Genomic DNA, 16,220 nt, shown 5'->3' with positions numbered 1-16,220 from the left:
TATTATAGTGTTTATATTCATTAAATGCAGCTTTTGTACCAACCGACTTATCATTTTTAAATGCCTTTCTCTTCTTTACTATTAACTTCTTTCCTTCTATATTCCTTCCTTCAATTTAATATAATTTTAAATGACAACCATTTCGGTTCTGTGTTTTTAGCTGACAACATAATGCCCGAATCAATGCTCTGAAGGGCAGCCCTCAACACACTAAACTTAGATTTTCTGAAATTCATGGTTTTTATTGCCCCAGTGTATATTTGTTTTTTTCACCAGACATTAAAAGATATAACATTATGGTCACTATTACCCAGGGGTTCAATGACTTGAACAATTGCTATTAGTTCTGGGTCATTTGAGTTCACTAGATCCAGAATAGCATTTTTTCTGGTTGGCTCCTCAACAACTTGTGCCATAAAATTGTCATGAAACATGTTTATAAACTTGTTCCCATTAACTCATCTGGCAGTACTGTTGCTCCAGTCAATATCTGGGTAATTTAAATCCCCAATTATCATTACTTTACCCAAACTAGCAGCCTTTTCTATTTGCATCAGGAGCTTAGCCTCCTCCTCCTCACTGACATTAGGGGGTCTATATCACACTCCTACAATTAATTTGCTGGACTCTTTACAATTGGTGAAAAACTCCACCCATCAGACTTCTGCCCCCTCATTTTCTAACACCACCTCCTCCTTTATTTAAACTTTTAAATCCTGCCTAACAAACAGACATACCCCTCCTCCTTTTCTATTTCCACTATCCCTCCGAAACAAAGTATAGCCGCTAATATTAACTGCCCAGTCATGAAATTCATTCAGCCATGTTTCGGCCACACCAATCACATCATATTCCCCCTGCAGCGCCAACACCTCCAACTCTCCCATTTTCCCAGTCAGACTCCTTACATTTGCAAACATACATTAAATACTGGTAACATATTGAAGTTATTCATTTATTGGAGACCTTTGATGAAAAAGTGCAGAAGTATAAAACCTTTTTATCTTTTAAACGTATGCCTATATTCATTGTAACAATTTTTTACTATAAAGGCATGTTTAAAAAAAAGTTCAATACACAAATTGAAATTCAGTGTAATAATTGCCTAACAATATTATACCTCAATATACAATTTCCTTTCTACTTTTGCAAAGGTTTATTCTGCTAACAACATTTGTTACCCAGATAACATGGAAAGTTAATAGAATACTAGACATTTTATTGAAATTAGGGTTATTATTGTTGCTGCGTATATGTATCAGTAGAGCAATTTACAGGCACAATACAGTTTTCCTCAATAAATATAAAAACAGTTTAAAGTTTAGGATTTAGTTTAGCAACACTAAGGCTACACAGAATGAGTAATATATTCCTGTAAAGGTACAGTATACCCCCCTTTTCAGCATACATTCAGAAAAAAGTGCTTGTGCTGATCTTGAAATATGTTTGTTTTTTGTTATTTCATATGCTAAACAGGGCAAACAGGTAAATCGAACTACACCAAATCTGGTCCTTGCGAGGCAAACTCTGCTAATGAGTTTGGAACCCCAGATAACCTGTATAAAATGTCCACATTTTACCGTCTGTTTCTAAGCAGGAGTCCATATACCTCTTCTATCTGTTTGTCTACCACAAGAGCAGGCCTTTTTTATAGTAGTCACCACCACAGCTTATCACAGCTCCTTTCCACATCTCCACCATCCCCCCCTTTAGTTCTGCTCTTGAATGGGGGGGGAGAAGTGGAAGGGGTGATGAGCATGGGAGTGAGGAATAGGAGGAGGAGGAGGAAAGTGCAGGGGAGTGAGGGGGAGGGACGTGCATGAAAGTGAGGGGGTGGGATTTGCTTTGTGGGGACAAATGTGGCGGTGGCAAGTGGGCGGGTCCTTCCATGGGAACAGCCACCTTTTGCCCAGCACTGCTCACAAAGGACCAAACATGTAGCAGCTTACATTCCACTGTTTGTTCTAGAAATAATAAAAGCCATAGATTATTTTTGTTTGTTAGTTCAGCACAAGCTTTACTCATTGAACTCATGTTAAACAATTGGGTATATTACCCCTTTTGTGATATTCCTTAACTTGGCAGTCTACTGTATTTTCTGGTCAATAACATGTTCTGAATATGTTCATACATGTCCAAATGAAGTAAACTATAGGTGACTATTTGCCTTTCCTGCAGGACCACTTCAGAAGGGGGAAAAATATGTGACACCAATTATTATGATCAGTCTGTAGCTTCTTTAAAATCACGTTCCACCCGAATTCCCAAATACATCATCTCTGAATTACAATATTTAACTGTGGTGTGCAGAGGGAAAACAGAGAATTATACAATTTTTATCCTCAATGCTTTTTTTGAATGGTTTCTAAACAGCTGCTGCAGGGTCATTAGGAATCTTTATGGCCTGTGTACACAGATACAGTCACTCTTAATAACGTAAAAGATTCACCCTGCAGATCACATAAGATGTGTGCGCCACAGCAGTACAATATGCAAAGGAACTGGAGAGCAGTGGCCCATGTGAAAAGCAGCCAGGGTTTATCAAACGTACAACATTTTAAACCTCACATAAGCTGCACAGAAAATAAGGTATCACCTTCTGCAGCCACTGTTAAATAAAAATGCTATTTTTTGCTAGGGGTTAAAGTTTCTTCTACGGTTTATTATTGCAGTAAACCACATACAGAAATGGAATAACATGGGCTTGTACATGAATGTATTTTGTGCTTTGCATTCAGTGAGTCAGTTGTGTTGTGTTGTGTTTGGAATCATGAAAGAGTTAAGCAAAATCCAACACATCATTGTAACTGTCCTCCTATGTATCATGCATCAGATCTGGCAGCTACAATGAAGGTTGTTCTGCAATTTTCCTGCGAGAAAATCTCATAACTTCTTACTTCTATCCAACTGACAACAGGACCAATACAACAGAAAAACGAATCCATCTTTCTTCTGCTGAAGAAAGCTCTCTTTGGATAGATTTCCAATCCTCAAGGGACTAAACCTTTCCCCAACTGACTTGTAAATCATGTCACAAAGTAGTGGTATATTGGGAGTCATAAGAAGTGGGGTTGTAAAAAACACATAATGGACTCACACAGAAAACCAACAAAATATATTTATATAATACAGGCATTGTTTTGGAAACATTGCCAAGTTGTTAGAGCACAAACCTGCTATTGCTTTGCATAGGCAAATAAAAGACAGAATATCATTCCCACTCATGATGAGGAAAAGCTAAACACAGTGTAGAAATAAGGAAAGAAGTGGAGGGAAAGAGGCAGGAAGGAAAGTGGAGGTGCAGACAATGGTATCAGCTTATATTATGGCGTAACCACTGGTTTACTTGAACAGAGTGTTGCTATAGCACATTTGAAGTGTTGATTGATTAATGTCACTCATGGTCATGTCTTAACAACAAAACCCTTTGCTTGCACCTCTGGCAAGCGGCAGGTCATGAATATATATCCATAGACAGCACTCCAATTTAAATAAAACCGTCTTTAAAAGTATTCTGGGCTGTAAAAGTAAGTGCGGTTTAATTGGAATTACTTGTGAAGGTGCAGGTCACCACTATAAGGCTACTTTTTGATCCTCCTGATAATAATAATTTCAGCATTACCCGGTGGGGCATTCCACATTCGCTCCTATGCTCACTCACTCCAATATTTCCTCATTCGGCTCCCTGTATGCTACTGACTGTCTCCTGTGCTCCTCTCAAGAGTCACCATCCACACCACATGTCTTGAACTTTTCTGCCTCATTGCTTGGAATTCTACTCCTCCATAGGGAATGCTCTTGAAAATAAACTCAGAATTTACTTTTGGATTAATAGAGCATTTTCTGTTCCTTTCCTGGAAATTTAGGGCCAATGCCCAAAACCTTTGTGTACTTTTTACCTATTTGTACCTTTATCATATCTGTAAACTTAGACTGTAAGCTCTATGGGGCAGGGACTCCCTTCCTACTGTCTCTCTTTCTACTTGGCACTTCATATCTGCAAATTTGTACTTATTTATAATTTACTATAATGGCTGAAAAATAGTCAGGATAATAAAATAAAATTCCACATAAGAGCAAACAGATAAAACCCTCCTCTTGTGTGCATTGTAATGAAAATAAAGGCAGCACTTGTAGGTAGGGAGCCTGTTTTAAGTAATTTGAAGTCAATTGAATGAAAAGGAATAAATGAGTGGATATTGCAGATTATGGAGTCAAACCCACAGGCAGTGATTCATAGCCCTTAGTCTCTTTATACCCAGAACTGGAAAATGACTAAAATGTTTCCACTTTATTTCCAAATAGGAGGCATAGTTGCAGAGAGCTAGATACAATTATGTTAGCTCTAAAATCTTAATGAATAGAAACACAACTTTAGGTATTTTATTGTGTGCAACTCAAGGGAATCTAATAGTATTCCTTTCTACACCCAGAAGCAAAAGTGACTGAATTACACTAAGGGAAAGAAAAGCTTAGAGAGACCAAGTGAAAAGACTGATTTTACTTGCCTTACAAATTGAGCCTGTCTCGCTGAGTAAATTGAGGCTGAGCAGTATTTGAGGTGACATTACGATATGCACTATACTGGTATTATTGCAAAATTCATTTCATTGTCCGTTTATTTCTAACTGTTTGCATTATCCAGCAGTCACGAAAGGCAAAGTGGAAACACATATCCTGCTATTATTAAAAGTATATATAAATATATGTATATTAGGTATGTAGCTTAGGGGAACATAATAGTAAACCTATTCAAAAGCTACAGAACTTAAAAGCTTTGAAGTTTCACGGTATAAGCTTGTTAAAGATTTAGGCAAGTCACTCTCTGACGAAGGACTTGCATTTCTTTTCTGACTTTTTCTCCTTCTATTTTTATTCTGATTTGACAAGGATTTAGCAGAGGGCCCAGTACAGAGAGTTACACTCCCTCCTGTCAGTCACTTAAGGCAACGGTTTGGTTGCTTACTAAAGAAATGTTTGTGTTGTAGAAATGATGCCCTAGACTCTTGCTCATAGTAATGCAGGGGCATATTTGTTATGGTGTGTAAAATGAAATTTGCCAAAAAACAGTATAAAAAGCTGTGTAAAATGAATGGTGAATTTATCAAGGTGTGTGTAATTTTATGATATGCCAAAACCAGATTTGATGTTTTTTTACACTGCTTCCATTGGAAGTCACTCTAATAAAAAAAAAACATGTAAAAAATGTATGCCAGTTTTTACACAGCGAAGCCTGGCAATGTGTGGTCTATTATCCCGCTGTTTTTTTTCCCCACAACATAATAACTATGCATCTTAATGTAGACTTAGCAGTTAAGTCCATTTTAGTTTTTTTAATGGAAGATGGAAGGTTGGGCTTATTGGTAGCATCAATAGTTAAGCAAGTTCTGATGCACCACAGGCAGTTGTATAAAGATATTTCATAGTGTTATACAAATGGAGAAGTATACAAGTTATATACTCTATAAAATACTTTCAAAAAGTATTTTGCCATCATCAAGAGAGTTTAAAGGTGATTATCTTTGTGAGTAACTGAAGAGATAATCATTGGCAACTATAGTATTTATTTACCCACTTTTGAGACTACTAGAGTGTAAAATTCTCTTGTAAATGCAAATGAAACCATTTAAGCAATACTATCCTTTTCCCAAATTACATTTGCATTTTAACTGAAATCAAAATCTGCCATGAAAACAGCAAGTAGATAATCGGAGTCTCAGTTCCCCTTACAGTGTAACCACAGCATCAATGTGGATGAAATATTATAGAGCAATATATTGTAAATCAGCATTCTCAACAATAAACCATAGGACAGAGATGCCTGTTGGACTAAACAAGACTAATATATCATTGGGGTCATGATGAAGTGCAGCTTATTCTACAAATAAGAAATACAGCAATTGCACTAATGAAAATCTCATAACACGGTTCATAGTTCTTCATATTTTTTAGTATATAGTTTGCTTAGAAATGAGCAGGATCACTTGCTTTCTTAAACTTGGCCCTGAACTATAACCAGTCTGTTCTTTTAAAAGTAGATTCCTGGTGACACCCATTTTTTCCACGGTGTTTCTAGACTTACTTTACTGGTGATGCTCTCTTACTAAACTTAAGAAGTCTGCAAATACCAGCTCACTACTCCAAATTCACAGTAACAAACTATTTTTTGGTTTGCCACACCAGCTTATTAATTGCAACCTTGCAGGCACACATACAAATTTCAAGAACTATAGCTTTTCATAGCGTCTCCAGATACCTGGCCATCAGAAGCATTGCCAATGTATACTGAAAATAAATAGCCCAATATTGCAGAGGTAAATTCTGTCAGTGCTCACAATGGCAGACTTCATAAGTTTCAGACTGCTGTCTGGGAGCCTGCTACATTGTATTGAAGCATCTCTTTATCTAAATGGGAAGCTCTTGGGAATGAAACTATTGAACTTCTGAAGAGGATGACAGGGAATCAATACTGCAGTGCAGAATACATTTACATTTTTTGTCTAATGTGCATTATAAAGGAGGAGAATACCTCCCTAGTATTTTAGAAGTCGTGCATGCCATGGTGCAATGACCTCTCTGTATAATAACACCTATTGTGCTTCTTCATGCTTTTTATAGTGTAACAGCAAATCTTAGTGACCATTATATATCAATACTTTTTGAAGAAAGCAGATAATTCTATAAGGAAAAAATACACACATAATATTATTATATATATATATATATATATATATATATATAATCTTTACAGAAAAATGAAAATTATTTGACTGTCCTGCACAATTCATTGTTGATGCTTATTGGGTATAGCCCTGTCCCACCACTGCTGTCAGAAGAATCCTTCCCCAAAGCTTTAAAAACTCAACCCCACTCCCAATCTGGCTTAAGTAAAAAGCTTCCAGAAAAGTTCCGGAAATAAAAAGCATGGGAATTTTGTTCAACTTAACGGCAGCACTTACCGGAAAGCAGCAAGTAACTAAAAATGAATTCTGATTATTACATTCCACATAAAACTCAAGAAAAACATAACTTGCGCAGGTGAATATATAAAGAAACTTCCAAATAATTACAAAGAAAACATTAATTGAAATAGAAGTGAGGAATACAAGTGTGAATAGCCAGTGTAAGGAACCCAGGAATGGGCATTTTTGATTGGTCACTGGACAAAGTGTCAATGGCAGAAATGGGCTTGGGCTGATAAGGTACAGGCACTACATGGTAATATATGCAGAACAACAGATTAAGGTCAAAGTGCAAGGATGAGGACAAACACACAAAGACAGAACTAGGGAACCTGTAATACTGTAATCAATCCAGAAACATGAGACAAGAAGGGTCAAAAATAAAGACAAAGATGTTCTGTGGACTGAGGTCAACATGGTCAGCCAGGCCAAGGCTCGATAACAAGACAGAAAAAAAGAGCAACCCAAGGCAGTCAAGAACAAACAAGAATCCACATAAAATGGAGAATGGTCTCATGGGAAGAGGTATTTGCTCCCCCCATGACTTTGCATTAGCAGACTAGATTTTTTTGTTCCATGGAATTGCACAACACCGCCGAGCTAACCACTCTGGTTGCTTTTTGTTTGCTTTTTTTTTTTAAATAGCCCCTGCAAGCACAAGGCTGCCTGCACTTGGAGAGAACTCTTGGTCACATGATACTATGTGATCATACCAGGAAGAAAGTAGATACACACATAATACATAGCATTCTCACTGCATTTTGTGAGGCAAAAATGACTTCTTTGGAATCAATGGCCTTTTTAAGTAGTTGAATACATTTATTTCTGATGCACTATCCACCATGTTTGATGACAGGCACCAAGTTTGCTTAAGTGCGAGATGTCTGCCATTAAACAAATGACCATTAAATGCTACCTGCTGTGTGGTTTTTATGGTTGACTGCACCTGGGAAGACTTCACACCCCTTATTACATATCCCCATGAAATTTTTGATATGTTATCTATGAACAGCTTTTCTGTCATTCCCGATCAATTGGTATTGGAAAACTATAGCTAATTCGCTCTAGCATTCTACTTGCTATCATTACATGCATAAATTATCTCAGCAAATTATATTCTAACCTTTATGACACTTACATTAAATAGATTCTGCTTATTAAGCTATGGAGCATGAACATGACACTCCATTTTTCTCCTAAATGATGTGCAAAGTGATTTTCTCCCATCCATATTTCAGAAATTCTTTTTTAGAGAAAAAGCCCTTGGATAACACTTAATACTACTTTTAAAATGTGATACATATATATCTTACTACTGTGTGAATTAATGAATTATTAACCAATTATTTGCATGGTTACAGGGATGTTTAAGGACATAAAAACCCCACAAAACGTATTAAGATACCAACTGACAGTTTTATGTATGACCACTAGTGATGGGCGAATTTATTCGCCAGGCGCAAATATGCGGGGAATTCCAGCAATTCGCCGCCAGCAAATAAACCTTCGCAAAACTGTCGCGAAAATTTGCCAGCGTCAAAACAAATTTATTTCGCCAGCGAATGTGCGCCAGTGTCCAAAAACAGGCATCAAAAACGAGACGCCGTTTCATCAATTTTTCCACGTTTCGCAAATATTTTGGTGAAACGCCCCATATTCGCCCTTCACTAGTGACCACTGCACACAAAACATACAAAGCTTAATTCCAAGTCTTTGCAGATTCATATTTAATGTGCTTACAGCATGATTATTGTCCTTAAAGGGATCCTGTCATCGGAAAACAAGTTTTTTTTCAAAACGCATCAGTTAATAGTGCTACTCCAGCAGAATTCTGCACTGAAATCCATTTCTCAAAAGAGCAAACAGATTTTTTTATATTCAATTTTGAAATCTGACATGGGGCTAGTCATTTTGTCAATTTCCCAGCTGCCCCATGTCATGTGACTTGTGCCTGCACTTTAGGAGAGAAATGTATCTTACATTTTGTATTCCATTAACTAACAGTAGAAAAAACAAACTCACCTCGCATTAGAGAGAGACTGCTCCTAGAGCAGGATTTAACCCTTGCAGAGGCTATTACAGTTGCTAGCCAAATTGAAACAGCAGTGGCAGCGGCTAAAACTCTCAGACAGGGAACTGCTGGGAATGTACAGATTGTGAATTCAACACTGTGGCCTAATAATGCACAGTCACAGGCAAAATACAGTGCTAAGGAAAGGGATTCACCTACACTACAAAACCATTCAGCAAATACAAATAGAAAATACTGCTTTCGCTGTGGTTCAACACAACACACTGCAAATCATGTTACATGTCCTGCAAAAGCTAAACGGTGACGCAAATGTACAAAAGTAGGACATTTTGCTAAGATCTGCCGTAGTTCTGCTAAAGATGTTCATGAGGTCTACTACAAATATTACAGTATTAAGTGTGGATAAAGCTGGTACATTTATTCCAGACACGTTTATATGCACTGTCAGTCAGGGCCGCCATCAGGGGGAGACAGGGGGGACAAGCGTACCGGTCCCGGGCATGAAGGGGGGCCCGGCAGCGCTGCATTTTTTGAAGATCCGGGCCCCCCTTACGAGCGCCCGAGCCGTACGTCTTGCCTCTTGCGTTGCCGAATGCGGAAGTGCCGAAAAGCTGAAGCCGATGCGCCGAAAAGACCCGAAGTCACGGAAAAAGCCAAAGTCCCGAAGCGTCGAAAAGACCCGAAGTCACGAAGCGCCGAAAAGACCCGAAGTCACGAAAATAGCCGAAGTCCTGAATCTTTTTTTTTTAAAAAAATTTTTGGGGCCCCAATTTTTTTTTTTAACTCGTAAGGGGCCCCTTGCCACCATTGGTTTTTTTTGTTTTTTTAAAAAAAAATATATATATTTTTTTTGGCGGCCCCAATTTTTTTTAACTTGTAAGGGGGCCCCTGCCACCAGTTTTTTTTTTTTCAAAAAAAATTATTTTTTTTTCAAATTTTTTTTGGGGCCCCAATTTGTTTTTAACTTATAAGGGGGCCCCTGCCACCAATGTTTGTTTTTTTTAGGTTTTTTTTACATTTTTTTTGTTGGGGCCCCAAGTTTTTTTTAACTTATAAGGGGGCCCCAAGTTTTTTTTAACTTATAAGGGGGCCCCTGCCACCAATGTTTTTTTTAGAAAAAAAAATTTGAAAAAAATTTTTTTTTTTGGGGCCCCAATTTTTTATAAGGGGGCCCTGACCATCAATAGCTTTTTACAACTTGTGTGGGGGGGGGGTTTACTTTTTTAGCGCTGATGTCTATGTGGTCTTTTAACTGCGATGTGGAGTGGGCGGGATATGGGGTGGAGCTTGGTCGTCAGTGTGGGCGGGGCCCAGGGGGCCCCAAAAATTTTGATGTACGGGGCCCCGTGATTTCTAATGGCGGCCCTGCTGTCAGTGTCAGTACTGCTTCTGCTGACAAGCGACACTCCATTAACCTGATGCTTGATACAGGTTCAGCTGTTTCTATACTACCAAATATTTTCTTGAAATACTTTGCAAAAGATCCGCTTGTTGCACCTGCCCTTAAACTGGTCAGTTACTTAAAGGATCCAATCCCTGTGACTGTACAATTTGAATCAAATACTGCAAAATGTGACTTTTACATTGTGAATAAGGGTACTGCTATACTTGGAAGGGATCTCTTTGCTGCATTAAACCTACAATTAGTTGATGGTCTCATTACTACAGCACCAGTGCCTGACACACAGCCTGTGTCTAAAATTTCACCACAAAGCAACACTTCACTGGGTTGTGCAAATAACTTTGTACACAAAGTTAAGTTGAGATCAGATGTAAAATCAATACCATTTTCTGATTCAGCATGGGAAAAACTTGCTATTAATATTGTCGGTCCTTTTACAGATGCTCCTATAGACTGTAGATTTGCTATAACCTTGATAGACTATTACAGTAAATGGCCTGAAATTGCATTTGTTTCTCATATAAAATCAGCTACAGTAATAACATTTCTGTCTACAGTCTTCAGCAGAGAAGGTAATCCAAAGGAGTTAATATCAGACAACGGACCACTGTTTGTCTCATATGAGTTTGAATCCTTTCTGAGAGAGAGGAATATTGTGCATAGGAAATCTTCAGTGTATTACTCACAAGCAAATGGAGAAATCAAGAGATTCAACAGAAGTGTGAAAGAAGCACTACAGACAGCAAATCTTACTGGGGAATCTTGGAAAGTATTTACAACAGAGTCCCTACATAACTACAGAGCAACGTGCCATGCAACAACTCAATCATCTCCAGCTGAATTATTACATGGCAGACAGATGCGCACTAAGTTACATGTTGCAGACATCAAACTTCCACAAAATAGTGTGTCTACAAAATCATCTACTGCTGACATTGTGAAACGTCACCAAGCCAAATGCAAAGCTTATACTGACAGAAAACGTGGTGCAAGAGAAGTACACTTTCAGCCTGGATCTTTAGTCAGAATTAAGAAACCAGGAATACTGAAACAAGGACAATCTAAATTTACTACACCACTTGAAGTGAGACGCCAGCGAGGACCATACACATATGAGCTGTCTGATGGACACATAAGGAATGCAAGTAATCTTGCTCCTGTTAGATATGACTTTGGAGAAGCTCTGATGAAGAACATTTTCCTACTCCTGATGTCAACTGCAATAGGCCTGAAGAAAGAGAACCTATAAGGTGTACTGAGAGAATCAGAAAACTACCTGCATGGACCCAGGACTATGTGATGTGAATAATGTATATTATTGCTTTAAGATGCATTGTTGTTTTTTACATTTGCCCAAATGCTTTCCTACTATAGGTTGAATATGTGGTGTTATACAAATGGCCTGCAGGTGTCACTGTCTAAATGAGTTACTCATCTGACAGCTTAAAAGTGAAATTGAAAGTTACTGTTTTGTAATGCCTGCATGAGCCTGCTAATAAAGCACTGTTATACTCTACTCATCCTCGGCTACCCAAAACATAACACTAGGGCACCAGCGCTGAAAGCTCTTTGGGATGCTGCATTACCAAATGCATTAGCACATAAGCAAAGGTTTTTCAACCCAATCAATGTAACCAATCAATGCAATGTCTAACCCAGAGCAACAAAGCTGTAGGTAGCATTTATTGGTCTACTGTCTGAGAGCAACCATCTGATTTGTTGGCATAAGTTACTAGTCCGGCAGAAAACTTTCCTCAGTTGTCTGTTCTTGTACATACAAGTGATTTATTAACACTGCACCCTAGTGCAGTGTTAATCCCTAGTGTGTATTCCTAGGATTCTGTCATGATTTTTATGGTGTAGTTCTTATTTCTAAATTACACTTTACACTGCAAATAAATCACTCTACAATATAAAATGTAATTACTGAACCAACAAGTGTATTTGTCTTAGTTGTAATATTGGTATGTAGGCAGCCACCTTAGGTCATTTTGCTCATGTGCTTTAAGAAAGAGCCAGCACTTTAGGATGGAACTGCTTTCTGGTAGGCTGTTTCTCCTACTCAATGTAACTGAATTGAGAATAAAGCTTATTTGAAACTCATGAGCAATTTTTCTAACTTGTAAATTTCTGTCCTTACCAACCACTTTGATACTAACTTTCCTCCCTGGTGAGATTTTTCCAGACCGTTGCATGATATCAGCATAGATAATTCATTGGCAAATGCAAAGTTACCATTATGAACTAAAGAAAAGACATTGTCTGCAGGATTTGCTTTCCAGTCCTCTGTCCACAGCCCCATAATAAATGTCTCCATGATGTCAGAGAGCCAGGTAAGTGGGGATGGAGGTCAGCCCTAACCACCAGATTGTATTGAGGGTAATTGAATTACTAGATTAGCTAATGCAGCATCCATTAGGAAAGGCATACAGACATTCTCAGAGGACCATATGTGTGGCCACAAAGGGCATAAAAAAGTTATAATGGAAATCCTGGGAATTATATATTAAAAAGACAAGAATCATTATATTCCAAAAGCCTCTAATATGCTTTTATCATACCTTGTGCTTCTAATGTGAATATTATAGATATATATGCCAACTAAACCAATTCATAAATGTAAATTACAACATTTCTTAGCCTCAGTACAAGTTAGAAAATTACACACTACCATATATTTTATAGCTGTTTCCCTTTACCTTACATGTTTTATCTTAAATATTTTGAAAAAACTCTAAACGAAAGCAGGGTCCTAGGCAGCCCAGCCAGCCACCTCACCCCACCGTCCACGGTTAACGCTGTGATAATGCACGGGGGGGGGGGGAGAGGAGAGGAGTGTTCCAAAGGCAAGACTCGGCAGGGGAACAAGGGTCTGGACTAGGAGAAGGCAAAAAAAGAGGTATGTAGAATAAAAAAAAACGATATAAAAAACATTCAAAATCGTTAAAAAAGCTTTATGTAGTAAACAAATATTACCCTACATAATGCTAGAAAGCGGGCCTTCAATATCCCTCCCTGTCATAAATTGAGGAAACATTTTTCATCTGTAAAAAAAGATGTATTCCTCATTCAGTCCCTTCTGCTTTCTGGACTGCAGATGTCATATCCAATAACATTCTCTTTGGTGTAAAAGCTGCCCCTGTTTTGTTGCCACCTTTTCAAGTACCTGCAAATGCAATTGTGCCACCCGGTGGCCAAGGGCAAAAAGAATGTCTTCCCAATAGCATTTATTTTTCTCCTTTTTCTCTTTGGCACCTTCCTTTTTAAGTTCGCCAACAGGTATTGACTGGGGGCGTGTGAGAGTCAGGTTCATATTGCATAGAAACACTAAGCATCCACAGCCCTTTAGCAGGAAAGATCTGTGTCTCAGAAGGTACCCCCCAGTAGCTCTCCATCTTCTTTTCTGTTGATTCAAAGCACCTGCTCTGTGCCGCTATCAGTTACTGAGCTTAGGGACAGACTCAAAATATATTTTATAAATAGAACATAAATGTTATGTGCAAGGCTGCTTAACAGTTCATATCCTCATTATATGATAGCTCAGAAACTAGTGTAATAAGCATCAGTAACCAGTGTAATTGGCATCAAAGTTTAATAATCGGACATGTAGTATCAGCTTCCATGAGAGACAAACCTCATTTTCCATTTGTAGTACAGTGATCCCTAAGTTGCTCAGACTACACCAAGCATGTGCAGTGATCCTGACACTCCTGGAATCTCCCTTAGGGACATAATTCTAAAGATGGGGGGGGGAGCATCAAGCCGTGGTACACAATGTAAAAAAATAATTTATTCATAAAGCTATATAAGGTTATTTTGTGTACATCTTGATGAATTTAATTGCTTATATCAGGTCTGAGTAGGTATGAAAAAAAGCTCATTGTAATGGATTATTCCTTTGATTATGATTCAATATTTTAATTCACGTGTAAATAATATGATGGAGTAATATATGTATTTTATGTTACCCCATTTTTTATTCCTTTTTTAACCATAATATTTTTGCCCCATCTTTGTAAATACAAACCAAATAGATTTTTGGGGGGCTAGTATTGATGTCTTCAGTAGTCGTTACCTTACAATCTGTGTGATGTTGGGGTGGGGGTGATATTGATTACAACTACTGAGGTCTTCAGTGCTTAGTTGCAAAGAAAGGCTCTGTGCATTTGCTCTCTAGTATTGGATAATGGAATTAAGTAGCTTATTGTACCCTTGCAACTTATATTGGCTTGTTGATGTTGAAAGGGTTTTGATAGTCAGGTTATACATGGTCCAAAGGACATTATAACTAAGTTATTTCCTTATTTTGGAAGAGTATATTCTAGATGTCCTTTTGTTCAGGGGTCCCTCAACTACTATATGTAAATATCTTATAAATGCTATCTTAAAATAAATGCAAAAATCTTGTGCGGCAAAGATTTAAGCACATGACAGGAGTGTGCAAAGCAGTGAATTCATAGAAGATGTTTTATGCATTGGATGGCAGGTATGCAGTATAGAAGACAAATGATAGTTTCTCAATGTAGGGTCATAAGTCAGCTTTGTAAGCTTCAATATGGCCAGTTTATTGTCTAGTACAAAGCAAATGTGTGCCCTGACACATAGGGTTTCCTTTGTGCTTTTTGCACACATTGGAGAAGCAGATTTGAGCACAGCTAATGAATACATCAGTTCATTCTGTTATATTCTTCGTGTTTATAACCACCAGCATTCCAATATGCATTTTAGCACAGCCGCATTCATATACGCTCTGTATCAAAGACAAACCTCTTTCATACTATACTATACTATACTATACTATACTGTACTGTACTGTACTATACTATAAGCACTCTGTAGCATTTGCAGGTAGCAAGATTGTTGTTTTCTGGGGGTGGACCTTTGAACACTGTTGCAGACACCCAAATCAGAAGCAGAATTGACCGAGTGCTGTATATAACAGGCTCAAAGCCAGTTTTTAAAACTTTTTTTTTTTTTTTCCAAAAAGAAAATATAGAATCCTAAGCCTGTCTGGCTCTAGCTAAAACACAGATGTTTCTCACTCACTAACATGGGACAAGGGCCTTGTGCCCCAACCCTTACAAGCCAAGCACAAAAATAAATAACACTTACATGGTTGTAGGATCACACAGACATGGCAGCTCATACTTTCTCCAAGATTTTCTCTCCCACAATGGAAAAACCTCTGCTCCTTTTTTGAGAACCAACCCCTGCACAGCTGCAGCCTAATCATCATTGGGAACCCAATTCACCTGGAGCGGCCTACTGGAATGGAGCGCTCACCTAGTCTTTTCCATTAACTCCAGGGACTCTGTAAACCGACTTTTACTTAAGCTGAACAACAGGAATATAAAACACTGTTTATTTTTACCCATTGCAAAACTGACATTTGCTGAACTTACGACACATGTAACAGGAATTTGGGAAAAACATAAACCACAACAAGCTGTTTCACAATGAATCAAAATAAATAGCTAGATATTGAACTCTAAAAAGCTGATATGTTTAACAGTGTTGCATTTTGATACACCATCATGGATTTCAATAGATGCATCTTTAAACACCTGCATGTGAGAGAGTGTGTCTTGTGGCTTTAATCCTTTTCTGTGACATAATGGATCTATTATCCAGTGTATCACATTAGGGAGACATAGCCATAATTCCAGTGTTCCCCTAAAGGGTTGTATCCATTGATGCAACTGACTTATGCCAAGTTTATCAGGCACTACTGCCATTACTGAACAAACTGGTGCATCAGAAGTGACACCATCCCCACTCTGAAACCAACCACAAGCAACTTTCTTGAAACTCTGCATTGTGGGTA

At 38.0% G+C, this 16,220-nt stretch overlaps 1 protein-coding gene across 2 annotated transcripts in view; it reads right to left on the bottom strand.

Annotated features, from left to right (window-relative positions):
• The window catches only part of LOC108713037 (plexin-A4), a 558,114-nt gene extending 542,476 nt beyond the window's left edge, over window positions 1-15,638 (bottom strand). For both annotated transcript variants that reach the window (XM_041588448.1, XM_018255697.2), the window contains exon 1: window positions 15,509-15,638. The gene's annotated coding sequence lies outside the window, so the exon portion shown is untranslated. The remainder of the gene's footprint in view (window positions 1-15,508) is intronic.
• Window positions 15,639-16,220: the final 582 nt, after the last annotated feature.

Source organism: Xenopus laevis, chromosome 3S, assembly GCF_017654675.1.
Source record: "Xenopus laevis strain J_2021 chromosome 3S, Xenopus_laevis_v10.1, whole genome shotgun sequence".
NCBI lineage: Eukaryota > Metazoa > Chordata > Amphibia > Anura > Pipidae > Xenopus > Xenopus laevis.
This window is presented reverse-complemented; position numbering and strand designations above follow the sequence as displayed.